The following is a 22657-nucleotide window of genomic DNA, read 5'->3' as shown; positions in this document are numbered from 1 at the left end:
CTAGCGAGAATGTCTTCCGTATCATGAAGTGAGATCAGTATGCCCCTATACCGGTGCCATTAATGCATCTGGCGCAGGAATGATCAATAGAAGTGGAAACTTAACCAATCCCCTGCTTTTCGAAAACAATACTAAGCATATTCGCAAAGTCCCTCTTAAGATGTGGGAAAGATTTTTGCGTCCAGTACTCATGAAGCATGTAACCAATAAACGAAATAAAATCGGAAATACCATCACCATCAACCACTGCAAAAATGTAACGGCCAAGAAGCCACATAATGGTGTTGTTCTTTGTCCGTGGATAAAAAACCGTGTCCGGCCAGCAGAGGATATCAGTTGTAAATGCCGATTCCGAACTCCTGGTGAGTAGCGCCAATTGTCGGCGCAGCCAGTACCACATGCGAAGACGGTCAGCGCAGGTAAATCGGTGTGGGAGCGTATCAACACAACCACACGTTTGACAAAGCGGAGAGACACATAAACCTATACGATGAAGTCGTTCGTTCGTAGGAATCAGCTGATTAACCACCTTATACCATTGGGAGGCAACAGTTGCTGAATGTACGGGTAAGCTAATATTCGTCCATATGTTACGCCAATTAAAACGGGGATACTGCAAAACAATCGGGTTGGAAGAAAAAGACCTGTGCCATTTGGCAAGCAGTGTTCGCGTAGTAAAAACAGGACGACGTTGTAAGTGCAGATCCAGGTAACTAATCTCAATGTAGAAGTCCCGAACATGTCGTAGCTTCGCATTTAGAGACCCTACGTTAATAGGCGGTGACAAGCTCGCAGGACGAACGACATGGAGTAATCGCGAAGTAACAGTCGGGGACTCAGAAAATAAAAGATGGAGGGTTCGCTTAACATAAAGGGCAGCAGCCTTGACACGGACATCGGTGAACGACAAGCCGCCCTCAAGACGCGGCTTCGTAAAAACATCACAACGTAATTTAAAAATGTGCCCCCGCCAAATATATCTGTTAATAAGCTGGACCATTTTTGCACCCTGCATTCGGGGAAGCGGAAACAACTGAGCAACGTAATATACTTTACATAAAACATAAGTGTCTAATACACGCTTTTTTTGCAGTAGCGGTATCGAACGCCATGAGTGTTCGAATAAAACACCTTGAAGCTTGGAAATGGCCACTTGCCAATTTTTTGCAGCCATACGAAGAGGACACCGTTCAAGATAGATACCTAAATGTGTATGGTGTTCAACAGCCATAACCCACGGAATAACCACACGTTCAAAGCCCCGCAAATTCAGGAGTTTGCTTTTACGGGGGTTAATACGAGAACCTGAGGCTGCAGAAAATTTATCTAGTTCCATTTTCAACAGCGGCACTTCTGCGGCGGAACGAAGCAAAACAACCAAATCATCAGCATAAGCTGTTGCTGTCTGGGTAACCCCAGAGATCGTAAGACCACGAAGTGTCGAGTTGAGACGTGTGAGGAGTGGTTGAAGGGAGAGAGCATAAAGGGTCATGGATAAAGGGCTACCTTGCGGGACGCCACGTTTAATATCAATGACCTTCGTCAGCTGGCCATTAATGTCAATCTTAGCAGAAATGCCAGTCGTCATATTCTTAAGTACCAGCAGCGCCTTTTCATTAAAACCGAGTCGGCGCAGCAGAAGCTCTAAAAACGAATGGGACACACGATCAAAAGCCTTACTAAAATCAACAAATAAAAGCGCACAGGAAATATTGGTGACAGCGACAATCGACACAATATCACGATACCCCGCCAGAGGCGTCAAGATGGAGCGCCCCGGAAAGCAGCTTTGACAAGGAGTTATCACAGGTGTAAGCAAGAGGGCTAGACGTGCATTAACAGCCCTAGCAGCCGTCTTATAATCAAAATTTAAAAGGGTTAAAGGACGAAAGTCACTAGCTGTCTTCAAACCAGCAGCTTTCGGTATCAGGACTACCGTACCTCTCTTGAAATCGGCTGGAATTGAGCCACCATTCAAAATTTCATTTACTATATCCGTAAAAACAGGCCCTATAATAGTCCAAAAGCGAACAAAAAACTCCTTAGGAAGGCCATCCGGACCAGGAGATTTGTGAGATGGGGAACAAGCAATAAAAGCTGAAATTTCGTCTGCAGTAAAAGGAGCTAAAAATTCCGTATTATGGTCCTCTGTTAAAACTGATGGGATAGCGGTTAAAATCTCGTCTTTATCAACCGCATCAGAATCAGCCACAGCATATAAGGTCTCATAGTAGCAGGTAAGTTCATGGGTTATTTGATTCTGTAAGGTAAGCCGGCGACCATCAGCTGCCATAAGACCGTCAATCAATACACGTCGACGGTTCTTTTGGTGACGAAACAGATGGTACATAGAAGTCATTTCATGTGCTAAGATGGACGGTGGTTTAGATTTAAGCTTCAATCCTTCCATCTGCAGTCGTTTAAGACTAAGGAGCTTGGCTTTAATTTTCCGAATCTCAGAAAGGTGGGCACATGTCATTCTAGAAGTATCATAAAGTTCGCGAAGCACCGAATAATAATACTCAAAAGTCAGTTTCAGATCTCGCGCTCTATGATAACTGTAGGACATTAAAGTGCGACGTAGTTTTGGCTTAGCACAGTGGATCCACCAGTGAAGCTTTGACGGATAGTATCGCAGAGAACGTAAACACATGTCCCACGCCGTCTGTATTAGAGGTTCGATGTCAGGGTCATCGAGCAAGGAGACATTTAATTTCCACAGCGGCCGATAAAGTTTAAGAGGCTGACGCTCCAAATTAATTATAACCGCAAGGGCACAATGATCCGTAAAACTGGCTGGAATAACATCTACATTTAAAACAGAAGCACTAAGGGGATCAGAAATATACAATCGGTCAAGTCGACTACTGGAGGTGACAGTAAAAAATGTAAATTTAACTAAAGTGGGGTGTTGAACCTCCCACGCATCGCGTAGTCGTAGTTGACGTACAAGAGAATGTAGCTCAAAACAATAATTAAAATGAGGGGATTGGTCCTTAGCTTGTAATACACAATTAAAATCACCCCCCAATATCAAAGTCGCAGGATTTTTGCGTAAAAGATAAATCAAATCCTCTTTATAAAAACGAGATCTTTCCTGCCGTTTGCTGGAACCAGAGGGGGCGTAAATATTAACCAAGGTTGTGTCAAATAACCGACAACCAATACCCCTTCCCGAGTCTAAGAGCTCAATTTCGGTAACGGGGATACCGTCACGAATTAGTAAGGCAGTACCTGTGGAAAACTCAGGCGCAAAATTTATAATAGTGCGAAAGCCAGGAACAAACAGGTGTGCAACGGAGACTTCCTGCAGGAAAACAACATCAGCTGCAGAGTCATAAATAAACTGCTGCAGAGACGCTAACTTCAGAGCAGATTGAATGCTATTGATATTTAAGGTAATAAACGTGTACGCCTGCAACATCAACCAAAAAAGAGAAAACGAACCCTAATTACACCACATTAGAAGCAACTACATCCATATCATCAACATCAGACATGGCAGAGGGTGATTGCCCGGAATCAACGGAATCAGAGTCATCCTTTGCATGCTTGTGTTTTTTCCGCACCGCGTGAAGATTGGGGGGCACTTTCACCCGACGGCGTATCTGATGCACACCAGTGTCAAGAGCAGGTGGAGTGGGGGGTTCGAGATCAGGCACGTCAACCAAGGCATCCGAAGGATTAGCAGGGCAAGAGGAATCAGAAGAAGGAGCCAACAAGGGGAAAACTGCATCAGGAACATCGGCACCGGCATCAGAAGGTGTAGGGATTGGAAGTGTAGGAGGTGGAGAGATAGGTTTGGAATCCGCTGAAGCGGAGCGCGCAGTACTAGGAGCGATTTTCCGAGAAACAGCTGGCTGCACCGAAGTGTCGTCAACATGTTGTGATGCCTGTGTCGGGGGGGATGTCAACACCACCTCGACCGAATGTTGTGGCTCGTGCGCCGACGGTGTGGCAGCAAGTTTGACGTCATCAGGCAAAGCAGGAGACACAGCGGGAACAGAATCCGAAACAGGCATGGGAGATTCCGGAATTCTCTCGTGAGATTCGCAAACCGGCTGCGAAACAGCAGCTTCATCATCAGTGCTACCGGTATCACTAGCACGACGGCGTTTGTTATTGGAAACAGACGGGATCGGTGTAGGAGCAGCCGATACATCTGGGCGAGTGGGTAACGGGGGAAAACCTGCATCAGAGGAGGGTGTCACCCGTTGTGAAGAATCTACTGCAGGAGGCTGACAAGAGACAGTGGAGGAAGCTGCTGGCACAAGATCGGCAACCGTTAATTTGCGGCGTTGTGCTAGCCCATTTTGAAGCACAAACACCCGCTTAGGGCAATTAGCACGAACATGACCATTCTCATTACATAGAAAACACGTACCAACTTGCCCCTCATAAGTAAGATGAACACGATAACCACATACAACCAGATGGGACGGTATATTCGACTTAATATGCATTTCAACCGATCTGACACCATTATAACATTGCAGCTTATGTTGTGCAGACCAACGATCATTTCGAATTGACCGAACAGTACCATAACCAAGCAAAGCGTCCTTGAGATAACTGTTTTCAACTTCAGGGGGTAAATTATAAACCCGAACTGTGGTATACGTAATTTCAGCATTTGAAACAGTAACACTGCTAACAGAACCATCTCTATGACGGAACGACACTTGCTCACCATGTTTAAGTAAAATCCTATCTAGCAAAACCGGGTTCAACAATTTCACAAAAAAGCAGTAAAGTTCTGTATCAAAATACGCCGTATGTACCTGGTCCGATGTAATGCCAATCGTATCCACAATCCATTCGTGAATTTCCAACGAAGTTGGTTGCACATTCCTGGTGGCCTTGTTAAACTGAAAACTGAGAGTACACTTCCGCGGAAACAACCGGGAAGCCATAACACTTTACTAATGCGGCAAAAGCCGCTATACAACACAAGACACAAAACAAACGTTAAGCCGACGAAACAACGAAGAAAAGAAGACAAAGAAACGTCACACACAGAAAGTAAATAGTCACAACCCGAGGGAAACGGCGGATCGAATACACAGCACGTCCGACCGCTGTCGCGTCTCAAGCGGAACTGGGGATTCGAACCTGCAATCTTCGGATCCGAAGTCCGACGCCTTATCCATTAGGCCACACGGTCACTGGCGCAATACGCATCCCCAAACACACCTCATTATCGCCATTTGTGCACTTCCCGGAATGAATTTACCATCTTTGACGCAATTCTCCAATTTCAGTACTAAAAATGCGACGCTACTTCTTGCTGTGTCCCATCGCAAGTTACATTCAAGCCCTTATGACGCTCATCAAACAAGAGCGTGCAAATCAGCTTCAATCGCTTAGTGCCATCTCAGTCGGTTGCAGAAGGTACCTCACCCTATGAGATACAATGGCGAGTTGCCGCTATTACCAAAGCGACGACGACGACGACGACGACGACGACGACGACAACCGCGTGGGTCTCTATCAGGGGTAGAAAATACATCAAAAGAACTAAGTATTTCACGTCGGCATTCTCCGGAGACTCCCAAAAGCAGCAGTTTCTGGTGCCTACTTTAATAGCACCATTCGCACTATTCATTTGCGAGAGCATTTCTTAAATACCGCACCCATTTATAATTTGTTTTATCCTTGACCGCTTTTTTCGAAAGGGCCACGGTGGGAGGGGCTTTTACAAAATTCATTTGCCTCCTGTGAGGATCGAACTCACGACCTCTGGTTTACTAGATCACCGCTCTGCCACTGAGCTAAGGAGGCGCCTCCTACCGCGCTTTTCGGGTACTTTGTTCTTATGGACTAGTGAATCGGAGATCTTCAGCTGGAAACGCACCGCATTAGCGACCATTATTTGCATTTAGTTAGCACAGCTGCTGCTTTCCTACACATCTCACACGATATCGATGTACACCTAAAATTCCAAAACAACACATTTATTTCATTTCAGAGTTACTTTCAGCTTCAAATACCATTCCTCTGATATTCATACGAAGCTAGGCATCGTCGTAACCCGTTACGTTCATTACGCAAGGCTCACGAGAGGGGCGCAGGTTGCATCCGCGTAGACACAAAATTTTGCGCCGCCCAGCGTGGGGCTCGAACCCACGACCCTTAGATTAAGAGTCTCATGCTCTACCGACTGAGCTAGCCGGGCTCCACACAATGCTTTACGAGCCATACGATACTGATGGGACCTGCGACCATCTATGGAAGATCCTTTCGACTACAGCTTATTTCCTGCTGCCACAAATGAGCTACAATCCTATTCAATGAAAAATTGTCTCCGAAAGGCATCAAATCTGCTTCAAATGATACGTGGCTATCAGCACCATTATTCAACACACATGCTCGACTGTGCGCACACGCCTGTGGCGTAGCTCTTGGGCCCTGAATCAGACGCAGTAGTTCCAACAAAAACTCTCCTGAACGGCACTGTGCCGAAAATTTCGCTACAGATCACCCTTGTCTTGCTTGAGCTTCAGGTAGACGCCGGTTTGCAGCCAGGAAGCGGACAGCAGCAACTTTCAACTAGTTTTGTAGTACTCAAACAACACAGTAAAACAGCATGCATCTTTTGCAGAACTGGAAAAACTCGACCGTGACAGGATTCGAACCAGCAATCTTCGGATCCGAAGTCCGACGCCTTATCCATTAGGCCACACGGTCACTGGCGCAATACGCTTCCCCAAACACACCTCATTATCGCCATTTGTGCACTTCCCGGAATGAATTTACCATCTTTGACGCAATTCTCCAATTTCAGTACTAAAAATGCGACGCTACTTCTTGCTGTGTCCCATCGCAAGTTACATTCAAGCCCTTATGACGCTCATCAAACAAGAGCTTGCAAATCAGCTTCAATCGCTTAGTGCCATCTCAGTCGGTTCCAGAAGGTACCTCACCCTATGAGATACAATGGCGAGTTGCCGCTATTACCAAAGCGGCGGCGGCGCCGACGACGACGACGACGACGACGACGACGACAACCGCGACGGTCTCTATCAGGGGTAGAAAATACATCACAAGAACCAAGTATTTCACGTCGGCATTCTCCGGAGACTCCCAAAAGCAGCAGTTTCTGGTGCCTACTTTAATAGCACCATTCGCACTATTCATTTGCGAGAGCATTTCTTAAATACCGCACCCATTTATAATTTGTTTTATCCTTGACCGCTTTTTTCGAAAGGGCCACGGTGGGACGGGCTTTTACAAAATTCATTTGCCTCCTGTGAGGATCGAACTCACGACCTCTGGTTTACTAGACCAGCGCTCTGCCACTGAGCTAAGGAGGCGCCTCCTACCGCGCTTTTCGGGTACTTTGTTCTTATGGACTAGTGAATCGGAGATCTTCAGCTGGAAACGCACCGCATTAGCGACCATTATTTGCATTTAGTTAGCACAGCTGCTGCTTTCCTACACATCTCACACGATATCGATGTACACCTAAAATTCCAAAACAACACATTTATTTCATTTCAGAGTTACTTTCAGCTTCAAATACCATTCCTCTGATATTCATACGAAGCTAGGCATCGTCGTAACCCGTTACGTTCATTACGCAAGGCTCACGAGAGGGGCGCAGGTTGCATCCGCGTAGACACAAAATTTTGCGCCGCCCAGCGTGGGGCTCGAACCCACGACCCTGAGATTAAGAGTCTCATGCTCTACCGACTGAGCTAGCCGGGCTCCACACAATGCTTTACGAGCCATACGATACTGATGGGACCTGCGACCATCTATGGAAGATCCTTTCGACTACAGCTTATTTCCTGCTGCCACAAATGAGCTACAATCCTATTCAATGAAAAATTGTCTCCGAAAGGCATCAAATCTGCTTCAAATGATACGTGGCTATCAGCACCATTATTCAACACACATGCTCGACTGTGCGCACACGCCTGTGGCGTAGCTCTTGGGCCCTGAATCAGACGCAGTAGTTCCAACAAAAACTCTCCTGAACGGCACTGTGCCGAAAATTTCGCTACAGATCACCCTTGTCTTGCTTGAGCTTCAGGTAGACGCCGGTTTGCAGCCAGGAAGCGGACAGCAGCAACTTTCAACTAGTTTTGTAGTACTCAAACAACACAGTAAAACAGCATGCATCTTTTGCAGAACTGGAAAAACTCGACCGTGACAGGATTCGAACCTGCAATCTTCGGATCCGAAGTCCGACGCCTTATCCATTTTTTTTTTTTTTTTTTTTTTTTTTTTCGGGCCTCCATCCACCCCTTCTAGCCCGTCCTGACGCTCGCCAAAAGTGCCTTCATCGGCTCGGCTTCTCCGCCATTTTCAAAAATCTCCGTTGAAATAAAAAAAATTAATCATGTAACAAATGGATACTCTTCAGTATCCGTGTGGTGATTTGGTTAAGCCACTATATGTGATGTGGAAAATAAAGCAAATGAAATCTTCTGCAGGAATGTTAGAAAACTCATCACTTTCCGAGGGAGACTGAATGTGTGAAAATAAACTTGTGATGCTGGAGGTTTCCACAGCAAGAAGGAACAACTCTTCCTCTGACAGGAGAAGGTCAAACATAACGTAAACACATCTTCTGTTCAATAAACGAATCTTACTAATTAAATAAACAAGAAAAGAATAATTTATAATTTGGATAGCAGATCTAAAATTTTCGACGGGGTCTTGTACAACAGTCTCGCATTGCTCTCGACAGAAGAGGCATCATCCCCCAAAGCGTCACCACTGTCGGGGTGGTCCGTTGCATGTTCGTGGCCGTTCGATCGCCGCAATCCGAATCCTAATTGCGACTATCATATTCGGGAAGGGGCCATCCATCAGAATTTTCGGACTGCGACGGCGCCCTGGAGGAATATCTCTCTACGTCAACGTTCGGAGGAGAAAGAAAGCATACTTTTCTCTATATTTGTCTATTCGTTGAAGTTGCTGGTGTTGAGTTATTAGGTAAAGCCAATAGTCTTCTTTATTTTTTTCTGGCACCGATAATATATAATACACCGTCTGACCTTGAAGCCAATTGACTGCTCGTCGTTTTGCCGGGGGGTATGGAACGGCATCGGGAGTGAGGAGTCCATCTGGAGTAATCATCCTAGGTGCAGTACGCAGCATACTTGAGAGCTTCCGTGCAAAGAGAAGCCAGATGTCCTTCACATTGTCGCATAGAAAGCGATGTTCGATGGTATCTAGTAGAGGACAGTGAACGCAGTTCGGAGTGTCTGCCAAGTGGATCATGTGTAGTTTTGAATTTGTCGGTATGATCCTATTGACCGCCATGTACCATGTAGACCGCACCTGCGATGGTAAGTGTGCGTCATGAATGTTTTCCCAGATCTTAGCCCAGTTGCAGTCTCTATACTTCACTTCTATTCTGTTGCGCGGCTTACTGTCCGTCAGGCAGCTGTAAAGTGCTTTGACCCTGTAAAAATCATTCGCAGGTATGTTGCTTTGAATATAGCTGTATTCGAGGAAAAAAGTACTAAAGTGGCAAAATGCAGTCGGGATGTGACTTACGTTTACCGGAGGCATCATGCTGGCAGGTGCAATTTCATTGAGAAGGTGGGCCGTTAAGGAATTTGGTGAACGTTGCCATTGTTTATACATGTTTCTGATATATAATGCTTTCGCTTTGTGGTAAACATCAGTCAGATTTAGGCCGCCCTTTCCCAAGGGGAGCGTCAAGGTTGCAAATGGGACTTTGAAAATGTGTCCCCTAGTGACAAAGTGTCCGAGCGCTGCGAGCATTCGTTGTGCTATGACCTTTGGTAGTGGCAGGATTTGCGCGACATAATTCACTTTAGAAACAATGTATGTATTGACTAAAAGCACTCTTTGTATGGCGTTGAGATTGCGCAAATGATGTTGCCGTATGCCGGCCCGAATTTGTGCCAATAATTTTCGATAATTAAGAGCAGACGTGCAGCGGATGGTGCGCGCGTATTCAATGCCGAGACATTTAAATGTTGTCATTCTTTTTAGTGATTGGCTATTGCCAAGTTCGAGTCCCCTACCAAGTTCCATAATGCCAGACTTTTGACAGTTGACTTTCGCCCCTGATGCGGCTGCATAAGTGGATATCAGCTGAAACGCGCGTTCCAAATCTTCATCTTTCGTCACCACGAAACTGACGTCATCCGCAAATGCCTGGCATACGATCTTCTGGCCATGTATGCGTATTCCCGGAAGGTCTTGCGCCAGGGAGAACAGTAAGGGTTCAAGAGCAACTGCAAACAAAGCCATTGACATCGGGCAACCTTGTCGCACCGACCGAGTGATGTTAATAGGTTTACTGAGTTGTCCGTTGAGACAGATCTTGGACGTACCGTTTCGCAGCAGCAGTGTAACAGTGTCAACAACTTTCCGTGGAAAATTCATTGCTTCCATCACGCACAGAAGATATGAGTGACTGATTTTATCGAATGCTTTCTCAAAATCTAACGAGACTAGAGCGCATCGCATTTCGCAAGCGGCGGCTGTAGCTATGATATCTCGATATGCAGTTAACGTCTGCTGTATGTTTCTAGTGTTCCCAACGCTCGTCTGGTAGGCCCCCGTGACAGTACTAAGTACCGTACGGAATCGCTGCATCATGACCCGCGCGAATATCTTATAATCGGTATTAAGTAATGTAAGCGGTCGGAGATTGTCGACTGTCTTTCCCGCTGGGGTTTTGGGTACCAAAACCACTATGCCCTCACAGAAGTCCCTTAGGACATCACTTCCAGCATTGAAGATATCATTACAGACCAAGGTCAACTTTGGAACTAAATGGTGACGAAAGGTTCGATAAAACTCAGCCGGTAATCCGTCGGGGCCAGGCGATTTATTCTGTGGGCTCCCTCGAATGGCGTCCTCTACTTCATCTTCAGTGATGACTGCAGCGAGGCCGTCTGCTTCTGCCGTGCTCAATGTCGCAAAACGGCGTGTCAGAAGGGCTTGCTGCGCCGCCATATCCACTGGGTGTTCCGTTAACTGTGCTGTGAAATGTTTATAAATCTCGTCTCGTATGTCGCGCTGTTGGTTTAAGAGTCGACCATCTGCAGTGTGCAGTTCTGTCAATATCTTTCTGCGCCCCCTTTGCTGTTCGCGAATAACATGATACATTGATGTCGTTTCGTCCTGTACAGCGTTTTGCAGACGTGTCCTGACTTTACAGCCTTCCAATTGCTTCCGTTTGAGGGTTAGAATCGTAGCCTGTATTCTTTTAATATGCATACGATTTGCTATTACTGTTGCATCTTCTCGATATAAATCTCTTAAACACTGAAAGTAAAATTCCAGGGTTTGCTTCTGCCAGGCACATCGATCTCGGGAATAACTCTTCATCGCTTTTGTTAAGGCGGGTTTCGCACATTTGACCCACCACGTGATGGCAGAATCGTACGCGGGAAACTTTCGTTCGCATTCTGCCCACGTATTGCGGAAGACTGTGTGACACCCGGGTTCTGGTAACCGCGCTACATTTAGTTTCCAGGGTCCCCTTGCCCTGTACGTCCCTTGTTTGGCTAAATTGACGGTACATATATATGCCACATGATCTGTAAAGACAGTCGGCCATAGCTCTGCCTGCAAAACATGTTCCCTCATACTTGATAATGCGTAAATTCTATCGATGCGGCTAGCTGAGTGGCCAGTAACGAATGTGAATCCTGGCCTGTCACCGTGTCGAAGCTCCCACGTGTCTATTAAATTCAACTCTTCAATGAGAGTGCGAAGCTCGGCGGACGAATTGAAGTTCGGCGTCTGGTCTTTGGGACTGAGGACACAGTTAAAGTCACCAGCGAATATAAGTTGTTCTGAAGGTGGTGTAAAAAGTGGCACAATGTCATCTTTAAAAAACTCTGCTCTCTGTCGTCGTCTCCCAGAGCCGGAAGGGGCGTAGAGATTGATAAATCTAGTAGTATTGATAGTAGTCGCTATACCTCTGCCAGACGCCAGGCGCTCGATATGTGACATCACTATCCCTTCCTTAGCCATGATCGCGGTCCCTGGATCAGTGCCATGTCCAGGATTAACGACGGCATTGTAGCCTGTGATACGGTCAAGGTTAATATTTGTCACTTCCTGCAGCATGATGAGATCAATATCAGCGGCATAGAGAAAATCTTGAAGATTTTTTAAGTTTAGTGGGCTACTGATCTTATTGATGTTCAATGTCGCAATTCGGTAAGCTTGCAAGGACGGCATGACAACAGAGATCTAGGTGACAATAAGCCAACTATGGATGTTAATGGCTAACATCATCTAAAAGAAGTCTACGTCATCAGCCACGGCGCCGACGCCGGCGGTAGCCGTTTGCTGCTGGTTGGACACATCAGCTGGAGCTTCTGATAACGGACTATCTATACGTCGCCGATCCTGTACGAAATCTTCTTCCCGACCGCCCTCTTCCACGTCATCCGACCAATCACACTCGAACTTGTCCGCTTGCTTACCGCAAGCAGATAGCTTGGATACGTCAGGCACAGGGTTCTGATCCATTGTATCTGTTATCGCAGGGTCTCCTGAGGGTAAGCGTCCGTGATCAGTGTCCGATTCTTCCGTCCGGGATTTTTTTTCGTTGTGCTGGTTGCCGACGACGGTGGTTCAGTCACTTCAGTCATTTTCTGTCGTACGTGGTTCGCTTTTTCACGCAATATTGGCGCCTTTGCCTCTGCCCCGTGATGTGCTAGCCGGCGTTTCTTCTGTGATTTGGGAGACCGCGGGGGCTGGTGGCCAGCCAGCTCGTTCGACTCCACCTGGTCTACGTCGGACTTTTCTTCACGAACCGAGACGCCCGCATGAATACTTTTGGTGTCGTGTTGGTGCCCCTGCTCCGAGGGAGTATTGTCCCCCTTCGAGGGGTGTGAAGAAGGAACAGTTGGTACGTCGTTCGTATCCATCGGCGTGACGCCTTCCTGCACTTCGCGCAAACTCTCTAGCGAAACATCGAAACTAGGTTCCGAGGTAACGTTAGCCCGGGCGGCGGCGACGTATGTTATAGGCAACGTAGACGTCGGGCCCCGTTGCTCACGCTCACCGGCCGGTATTTGCGCCACGCGCCGTTGGACACATTGAGCACGGATATGTTCGGTGGAACCGCATCCCGTACAGGTTCTCGGCTGCCCATCATAAATCACTATGGCTCTGTAGCCACACACAGTGATGTAGGACGGAATGTGCTTCAACATATCAATCTTCACCTGCCGGACACCGTTTAACACGGGGAAAATGTGCATATTCGACCACCTTTCTGCCGTATTGCTGATGACCGTTCCATATTCCCTCAATTTGGCATTAATTTGATCAGCGGATATTTCGAATGGCAATTCAAAGATTCGAACAGTTCTCACACCAAGACCGGCAAGCGATACTCTGACTTCACCAACATTGCCGTCAGAATGATTGAACTTTAAAACTCCTCCACAAGACTGAATGACCTGCTCGCATTTCTCGGGTCTGAACAATTTTAGGTAGACCGTACTGCTGACGATAGAAAGGTGAATGCCAACCATATCATCAATAGTGATTTTCATAACGTCTCTAATAAATAACTCAACTTCAAAGGACTTCGGTCGGGCATAGTTCGGGTCAAAACTCAATTTCAATGTGTCTTTCCGTATAAGTTGATCCATTATAATCGTTTGCAATTCATCACTCCACACTACAACAACGCAACGAAGCGCACACTTACCAAACAGCACGCGACCGCCACAGGCGAGAGCGTAAACAACCTGCGTCCGACCGCTACGGCCGCTGCCGGCTGACTTCCATTAGGCCACACGGTCACTGGCGCAATACGCTTCCCCAAACACACCTCATTATCGCCATTTGTGCACTTCCCGGAATGAATTTACCATCTTTGACGCAATTCTCCAATTTCAGTACTAAAAATGCGACGCTACTTCTTGCTGTGTCCCATCGCAAGTTACATTCAAGCCCTTATGACGCTCATCAAACAAGAGCGTGCAAATCAGCTTCAATCGCTTAGTGCCATCTCAGTCGGTTGCAGAAGGTACCTCACCCTATGAGATACAACCGCGAGGGTCTCTATCAGGGGTAGAAAATACATCAAAAGAACTAAGTATTTCACGTCGGCATTCTCCGGAGACTCCCAAAAGCAGCAGTTTCTGCTGCCTACTTTAATAGCACCATTCGCACTATTCATTTGCGAGAGCATTTCTTAAATACCGCACCCATTTATAATTTGTTTTATCCTTGACCGCTTTTTTCGAAAGGGCCACGGTGGGAGGGGCTTTTACAAAATTCATTTGCCTCCTGTGAGGATCGAACTCACGACCTCTGGTTTACTAGACCAGCGCTCTGCCACTGAGCTAAGGAGGCGCCTCCTAGCGCGCTTTTCGGGTACTTTGTTCTTATGGACTAGTGAATCGGAGATCTTCAGCTGGAAACGCACCGCATTAGCGACCATTATTTGCATTTAGTTAGCACAGCTGCTGCTTTCCTACACATCTCACACGATATCGATGTACACCTAAAATTCCAAAACAACACATTTATTTCATTTCAGAGTTACTTTCAGCTTCAAATACCATTCCTCTGATATTCATACGAAGCTAGGCATCGTCGTAACCCGTTACGTTCATTACGCAAGGCTCACGAGAGGGGCGCAGGTTGCATCCGCGTAGACACAAAATTTTGCGCCGCCCAGCGTGGGGCTCGAACCCACGACCCTGAGATTAAGAGTCTCATGCTCTACCGACTGAGCTAGCTTTTTTTTTTTTTTTTTTTTTTTTTCAGACGCCTTAACCACTTTTTTTTTTTTTTTGTACTTTGTCTTATGCAACTTTGTTCCACAGCTCTATTAGATATTTTCCCATTATTTGTTGATAATTGTCCTATACTTGTTCTATGTTTTATGTTTGCAATTGTTTTTAAAGTGTTTGTTAATTTTTCTTTATGTTTACTTTTTTGAAATTTTTTTTGTATTTTTTTTCTTTATTTTTTTTAAAAAAGAAAAAATAAACAAATCCCCTCCTTTGGGGAGCACCGTGAACAATTTTTTCAAGAAGAAAGAAAAAAACATTATTGTGTCTCATCTCGGATCCAAGTTTATTCCGCTGATCCATGTTCACCGTTGGAGGGAGGTACCGAGGCGCAGTGGCTGAAGTCAGGACACGGCGCAGAAGCAGTGGGGCCTCTTCGCGGCACTACACGTGCTCCGTGTCCCAATTCACCCCCACATACCCGGTACACTACCCTATTCCCATTTTCTCGAAGACAATTTTAAGCATATTTCCAAAGTTCTTGCCATGATTCTTGTATTGAAGTGTTTTGTGAAATTCGATTGCCATATGCATTTTGAATTGGACAGGATCATCATCGCCAAGTTTGTTAAAGATATAACTAGAATAATTACCCAGTAACCAGCTCACAGCGTTATTTTTCGTCTGTGGGTAAAACTTAAAATCAGGTCGATAGATCATCATCGCCTGGACATTGCCGGGAACACTGCGAGTGATAAGTGCGACTTGTTGCTGAATCCAGTTCCAGTTGTGGAGACGTTCCCCACAGGTGCACCTGTGCAGCACGGTATCTAGGAGGTCGCAGTGAAGACAGAGGTCGGTAGCACTCAGTCCTATCCGGTGGAGTCGCTCATTGGTACTTATTATATTATTGACTGCTTTATACCACGCAGTACGAGCATCCGAGCTCAAAACAGTGGAACCAACGTTTCGCCATACTGTATCCCATTTTACTCCACTATATTTGTTAACAATCGGATTCTGGCTTTCGTGTTCCCTCCTTTCCGCCAAAATGGCTTTTGCCGTTAAAGACTGAGTTTGCCGTAACTGGTGACTAAGGTAGCTATACTCGAGATAATACTCTCTGATATGCTTAAGCCGGTAACAAATAGGTTGAACATTCAGCGGAGGTTCAAGACTGTGTGGCCGGACAGCATGAAATAACTGTGCCGTAAGACCAGGAGGTTCCTTCTGTATGATTTCCGCCGTACGTGACACGTACAGAGCCAGTGCTTTGCTCCGTATGTCAACCAATCCCATCCCTCCATGCGTAGGGTGTAGCGCTGCTGTTCGTGCAGATACACGAAAGATCTCGCCTTTCCATAGAAATTTCGTAACCGTTGACGTGATATGTTGAGCCACTCCTGCAGGAAGAGGAAGAACCTGCGCCGTGTAGAAGGCCTTAGATAAAACACACGTATTAATCAACGTAATTCTGTCAAATTGGTTCAGACTTCTGTGGTAGTTATCAATTACCGCACCGTTGATTTTTTGAGCCACATCCCTCCAGTTCGCTGCCGTCATGTTTAATGTTGACGCCTTCAACACTATCCCTAGAGCTTTAAGTTCACTGACGTGTGTGGCACATGAAATTTGAAGACGATCAAGGCCTCGCAGATTTAAAAACTTGCTTTTCTGTTCATTTATGTGTGCTCCAGACGCCTGACAGTAGGTCTTGAGGACAGCTTCAAGCTCAGTGACGTCAGACTGATCTCTGATAACAATCCCAACATCATCCGCATAGGCTCCTGTTACGGACTTCACTCCTGAGATCGTTAAACCACTAAGCTTCGCCTGCAGGTGCGTGAGGAGCGGCTCGAGCGAAATGACGAACAGCAACATCGACAAGGGGCTGCCCTGAGGGACTCCTCTGTCGATTAGGAGCCGTTTCGTGAGTTGCGAATTTACGGAAATTTTTGCAGTGATTCCGATGGCCACATTCTTTATCATTGCGATCGCGGACGGTAAAAAGCCCAAGCGCCGCAGTGTCTCTAGTAGGTACGTGTGATTGACAAGATCAAATGCCTTAAAAAAATCGAGAAAGAGCAGACCACATCTTACGTTGCTGGCGTCAGCTAACGCAATAATATCCCTATAAAAGGCGACCGTTTGCAGTATAGTCCGCCGAAAAGCACATGTCTGCTGTTTGCAAAGTAGGTTGGAAGTGAGCGGCAGAAACCTCATCTTAACTGCACGAGCTACAATCTTGTAATCGGAATTCAGTAGTGATATCGGCCGAAGATTTGTTACAGATTTTCCACCTCTGGTCTTAGGGAGGAGAACAATTTTACATTCCTTAAACTCTCCTGGAACAGACTGCCCCTGCAAGACCTCGTTCACCATGTCTGTGATCTTCTCTCCTAGTATGTGCCAGAACTTTTTATAAAATTCAATGGGAAGGCCGTCAGGCCCAGGGGACTTGTTAGTAGGGGAACTGCAGATGATGTCGAAAACGTCTTCGTGACTGAAACCGGAAGAAAGACTGTCACTTTCGTCTGCAGTTATCCTCGAAGAAAGAACTTCAAGGAGTTGAGAAGCGCTGTCTGCATGGGGAGCGTTTGAAGTATAAGTCCTGACAAAGTAGCTGTAAAGTTCTCTGACGATATCGCGTTGATTTGTGACCGTCGTGCCATCTTCGAGTTTAAGTTCATCAATGAAAGCCCTCCTTCTATTCTTCGCGTGCTTGACGAGGTGATACAAGGCCACCGTTTCGTCTGCGCGTACTGATTTAACTTTGGATCGAACCTTTAGTCCTTCTAACTGCTCCCGTTTCAGACTGAGTAATTTAGCTTTGATTCTCTGAATTTCCCCTATTCTAGTAGCCGTGGCATCCGCTCTGTCATACAAATCTCTTAAGACGGAGTAATAAAATTCCATTGTCCTGCGAATTCCAGTAGCCCGTTCAATACCAAAGGACATAAGAACCCTGCGCAGTTTGGGCTTCGCTTTATAGGTCCACCATGCTATAATGCTAGGGAAGGCATGAATAGTGCGGAGGCACTGGTCCCAAGCACGCCTGACGGCCTCCTCCAGATCTGAGTCGGTTAATAATGAAAGATTAAGATGCCACTGATTTTTAAACCAGCGCGTGGGTTGTTGTTGTAAGTTGATACACGCAACCACGCCACTGTGGTCTGAGAAGCTGGTAGGAATAGTTTCTACATTTAATAAGTGAGTTGCTAAATTATCAGACACATAAATCCTGTCGATCCTGCTACAGGAATTGCCAACGATGTGTGTGTACCTCACTAAAGTTGGGTACCGAGCTTCCCAGGTATCTTTGAGTTTAAGATCATAAACAAGACGGTTTAAATCAGGTGAATAATTAAAATTTGGTGTCTGATCTTTTCTGGACAATACACAATTAAAATCACCTCCAATGATCAGCTGCGTAGGATTGTTCCGCAGTAAATAAATGATATCTTCCTTATAAAAGCGTGCTCTGTCAGCTCTACGAGTACTCCCGGAAGGCGCGTACAAATTAATAACAGTAACGCCAAAAATATTGACACTCAGTCCTCGACCGGATTCTAATCTTTCAATGTGGGCAACTGGAATACCTTCCCTAATTAAGACGGCAGTCCCCACGTTCGTTTCCGGGGAAGAATTCATTATTGCAACAAAACCGGTAAGGTTTATGTGCTGCAAGGCCACCTCTTGTAAAAGGGCGACGTCTGTATCCGACTCGTAAAGATATTGTTGTAGAGCACGTACCTTGACGTCAGATCGGATCTTGTTAATATTTAACGTTGTTATTTTATAAGCCTGTGACATACTGAGACCTATGCAGGAAGGGGGATAAATTAATCATCGCCAAAGGTCGGATCGTCATGCCATTCCATTTGCGTATCCGGTTGTAAAGCCAAGTCATGCTCGTTGTGTTTGCCCCCGGCATCTTTATTCTTAGTTTTCTTTCGGACAACGTTCACATTTGGTTGGATTCTGTTCCTGCGGCGCCCACTATGAGCCATCTCGGCAGACGGCGGCGTGGGCGGGTCATGGGGAACGTCAACGGCCGACGACGGGCCCGACACTACGGCCGGAATCACTCGCGGCGTGTCCTCCGGCGGCAAACCAGCTGCGGAAGTACTTTCGCTATCAACACGTTTGTCATCAAACTCCACATGAAGTGGTTTGTTGACATTTTCCGACACCGACTGCTGTTTATGTTCGCGTTCCGTGTTATGACAACATTCCTGTTGTGTTTCCGTGTCGCGAGCCGCCGCCGTTGGCCGTCCGGCATCCTCATCTAGAGGTGTGGTCTGTGTACTATCACAACTGTCTACGCCGTGGTGAACCCCTGCAGCGACCTGCTGTTCACAATTCGATCGGTCTACCGGAACCTGGTGCTGTGGTTGGTCGGAGGGCCGACCATCCGTCCCCTGCGACGCCGCGACAGCAGCTGAATTGTCACTATGTGACATGCCAGAGGAAAAATCGTCTACGAGAACGGGACCTTTTACGAACTTAGTATCAGATCTACGTTCCTGCGAGTCTTGTCTCTTTGATTCTGGTGTACTGTGGGTTTCGTCCTCAGAACTACTACCGTCACAAGTCCTACGCCGTTTGTTGGTAGCAGTGTCTCCGGTCGCAAGTGTCGGTTCGTCCGCACTTTTCCAAGGCAGGGTTGGAAATTCCTCAATGCGCACGACTTCCGGTTCATGCAACGCAGATGCACCACCGGCTGTAGCACTTTCTGCCGCTTGATTATCGGTAATAATCTCCGCGAGCGTTAACCGTTTCCGTTGCTGTAAGGAACTTTTTAAGACGAAAACTCGTTTGGGACAATCTTGACGCATGTGGCCACTCTCATTGCAGATGTGACACGTCAAAGTTTGACCAGAGTACGTAACTTGAACCCTGTAGTCGCAAACCATAATATGGGAAGGAATATTGACCTTCACATGCATATCTACTGACCGAACACCACTGAAACACTGCAGGCGATGCTGGCTAGACCAGCGTTCATTTCGAATCTGTTTGACATCCCCATACTTGCTTAACACATCTTTCAAATAACAATTTTCAACTTCTGGGGGCAGATTAAAAATACGTACATTTTTATATTCTACGTCGGCATTAGTAACGGTAACGGTACTTACAGAGTTATCCCGATGTCGGAACTCAACTCGCCCGCCATGCTTCATGAGTACCTTATCCAGCAACACAGGGTTCAGTAATTTGACAAAAAAACAATACTGCTCCATGTCGTAATACGCAGTGTGCACCTGATCAGAATTGATACCAATAACGTCCACTATCCAATCATGAATTTCCAGTGACGTCGGTTGTACGTGACGGGTTGACTTTTCAAATTCGAAACGGAGGGTACTTTTCCTGGGAAATAACCTGGCCATAGCAGAAATTTACAAGCGGTCGAGGCCGCTAAATAATAACAGCGAAAAAGGTTAGAAACTTCACCACAATTAACGGAAAAACAATCACTGCACGTCCAACAGAAAGTAGAAAAAACACAAATATCACAACTCGTAAACACACCGGTTAACAGCGCTCTCAGCACGTCCGAATAGCTCCGTGTCTCAAGCGCGACTGATACCACTCGGCCACGACTGCCTGTGGCAATAGCGTCTTCCGACCAGTGAAAGTGCCACTGAGCTAAGGAGGCGCCTCCTAGCGCGCTTTTCGGGTACTTTGTTCTTATGGACTAGTGAATCGGAGATCTTCAGCTGGAAACGCACCGCATTAGCGACCATTATTTGCATTTAGTTAGCACAGCTGCTGCTTTCCTACACATCTCACACGATATCGATGTACACCTAAAATTCCAAAACAACACATTTATTTCATTTCAGAGTTACTTTCAGCTTCAAATACCATTCCTCTGATATTCATACGAAGCTAGGCATCGTCGTAACCCGTTACGTTCATTACGCAAGGCTCACGAGAGGGGCGCAGGTTGCATCCGCGTAGACACAAAATTTTGAGCCGCCCAGCGTGGGGCTCGAACCCACGACCCTGAGATTAAGAGTCTCATGCTCTACCGACTGAGCTAGCCGGGCTCCACACAATGCTTTACGAGCCATACAATACTGATGGGACCTGCGACCATCTATGGAAGATCCTTTTGACTACAGCTTATTTCCTGCTGCCACAAATGAGCTACAATCCTATTCAATGAAAAATTGTCTCCGAAAGGCATCAAATCTGCTTCAAATGATACGTGGCTATCAGCACCATTATTCAACACACATGCTCGACTGTGCGCAGACGCCTGTGGCGTAGCTCTTGGGCCCTGAATCAGACGCAGTAGTTCCAACAAAAACTCTCCTGAACGGCTCTGTGCCGAAAATTTCGCTACACATCACCCTTGTCTTGCTTGAGCTTCAGGTAGACGCCGGTTTGCAGCCAGGAAGCGGACAGCAGCAACTTTCAACTAGTTTTGTAGTACTCAAACAGCACAGTAAAACAGCATGCATCTTTTGCAGAACTGGAAAAACTCGACCGTGACAGGATTCGAACCTGCAATCTTCGGATCCGAAGTCCGACGCCTTATCCATTAGGCCACACGGTCACTGGCGCAATACGCTTCCCCAAACACACCTCATTATCGCCATTTGTGCACTTCCCGGAATGAATTTACCATCTTTGACGCAATTCTCCAATTTCAGTACTAAAAATGCGACGCTACTTCTTGCTGTGTCCCATCGCAAGTTACATTCAAGCCCTTATGACGCTCAGCAAACAAGAGCGTGCAAATCAGCTTCAATCGCTTAGTGCCATCTCAGTCGGTTGCAGAAGGTACCTCACCCTATGAGATACAATGGCGAGTTGCCGCTATTACCAAAGCGGCGGCGGCGCCGACGACGACGACGACGACGACAACCGTGAGGATCTCTATCAGGGGTAGAAAATACATCACAAGAACCAAGTATTTCACGTCGGCATTCTCCGGAGACTCCCAAAAGCAGCAGTTTCTGGTGCCTACTTTAATAGCACCATTCGCACTATTCATTTGCGAGAGCATTTCTTAAATACCGCACCCATTTATAATTTGTTTTATCCTTGACCGCTTTTTTCGAAAGGGCCACGGTGGGAGGGGCTTTTACAAAATTCATTTGCCTCCTGTGAGGATCGAACTCAAGACCTCTGGTTTACTAGACCAGCGCTCTGCCACTGAGCTAAGGAGGCGCCTCCTAGCGCGCTTTTCGTGTACTTTGTTCTTATGGACTAGTGAATCGGAGATCTTCAGCTGGAAACGCACCGCATTAGCGACCATTATTTGCATTTAGTTAGCACAGCTGCTGCTTTCCTACACATCTCACACGATATCGATGTACACCTAAAATTCCAAAACAACACATTTATTTCATTTCAGAGTTACTTTCAGCTTCAAATACCATTCCTCTGATATTCATACGAAGCTAGGCATCGTCGTAACCCGTTACGTTCATTACGCAAGGCTCACGAGAGGGGCGCAGGTTGCATCCGCGTAGACACAAAATTTTGCACCGCCCAGCGTGGGGCTCGAACCCACGACCCTGAGATTAAGAGTCTCATGCTCTACCGACTGAGCTAGCCGGGCTCCACACAATGCTTTACGAGCCATACAATACTGATGGGACCTGCGACCATCTATGGAAGATCCTTTTGACTACAGCTTATTTCCTGCTGCCACAAATGAGCTACAATCCTATTCAATGAAAAATTGTCTCCGAAAGGCATCAAATCTGCTTCAAATGATACGTGGCTATCAGCACCATTATTCAACACACATGCTCGACTGTGCGCAGACGCCTGTGGCGTAGCTCTTGGGCCCTGAATCAGACGCAGTAGTTCCAACAAAAACTCTCCTGAACGGCTCTGTGCCGAAAATTTCGCTACACATCACCCTTGTCTTGCTTGAGCTTCAGGTAGACGCCGGTTTGCAGCCAGGAAGCGGACAGCAGCAACTTTCA

General features: G+C 46.5%; 10 non-coding genes across 10 annotated transcripts; all 10 read right to left on the bottom strand.

Annotated features, from left to right (window-relative positions):
• Positions 1 to 5709: 5709 nt before the first annotated feature.
• On the bottom strand, positions 5710 to 5781 carry Trnat-agu (transfer RNA threonine (anticodon AGU)). The gene has a single exon. It is a non-coding gene; the product is annotated as a tRNA-Thr (tRNA).
• A 321-nt stretch (positions 5782 to 6102) lies between these two features.
• On the bottom strand, positions 6103 to 6175 carry Trnak-cuu (transfer RNA lysine (anticodon CUU)). The gene has a single exon. It is a non-coding gene; the product is annotated as a tRNA-Lys (tRNA).
• Positions 6176 to 6614: 439 nt separating this feature from the next.
• Trnar-ucg (transfer RNA arginine (anticodon UCG)) lies at positions 6615 to 6687 on the bottom strand. Its single transcript has one exon. It is a non-coding gene; the product is annotated as a tRNA-Arg (tRNA).
• Positions 6688 to 7241: 554 nt separating this feature from the next.
• Positions 7242 to 7313, bottom strand: Trnat-agu (transfer RNA threonine (anticodon AGU)). The gene has a single exon. It is a non-coding gene; the product is annotated as a tRNA-Thr (tRNA).
• Positions 7314 to 7634: 321 nt separating this feature from the next.
• Positions 7635 to 7707, bottom strand: Trnak-cuu (transfer RNA lysine (anticodon CUU)). Its single transcript has one exon. It is a non-coding gene; the product is annotated as a tRNA-Lys (tRNA).
• A 6540-nt stretch (positions 7708 to 14247) lies between these two features.
• Positions 14248 to 14319, bottom strand: Trnat-agu (transfer RNA threonine (anticodon AGU)). Its single transcript has one exon. It is a non-coding gene; the product is annotated as a tRNA-Thr (tRNA).
• A 6369-nt stretch (positions 14320 to 20688) lies between these two features.
• On the bottom strand, positions 20689 to 20761 carry Trnak-cuu (transfer RNA lysine (anticodon CUU)). The gene has a single exon. It is a non-coding gene; the product is annotated as a tRNA-Lys (tRNA).
• Positions 20762 to 21200: 439 nt separating this feature from the next.
• On the bottom strand, positions 21201 to 21273 carry Trnar-ucg (transfer RNA arginine (anticodon UCG)). Its single transcript has one exon. It is a non-coding gene; the product is annotated as a tRNA-Arg (tRNA).
• Positions 21274 to 21818: 545 nt separating this feature from the next.
• On the bottom strand, positions 21819 to 21890 carry Trnat-agu (transfer RNA threonine (anticodon AGU)). The gene has a single exon. It is a non-coding gene; the product is annotated as a tRNA-Thr (tRNA).
• A 321-nt stretch (positions 21891 to 22211) lies between these two features.
• On the bottom strand, positions 22212 to 22284 carry Trnak-cuu (transfer RNA lysine (anticodon CUU)). The gene has a single exon. It is a non-coding gene; the product is annotated as a tRNA-Lys (tRNA).
• Positions 22285 to 22657: the final 373 nt, after the last annotated feature.

This window comes from Schistocerca nitens, chromosome 8 (assembly GCF_023898315.1).
Source record: "Schistocerca nitens isolate TAMUIC-IGC-003100 chromosome 8, iqSchNite1.1, whole genome shotgun sequence".
Classification (NCBI taxonomy): Eukaryota; Metazoa; Arthropoda; class Insecta; order Orthoptera; family Acrididae; genus Schistocerca; species Schistocerca nitens.
The sequence above is the reverse complement of the archived record's forward strand: the minus strand, read 5'-3'. Positions and strand labels throughout refer to the sequence as shown.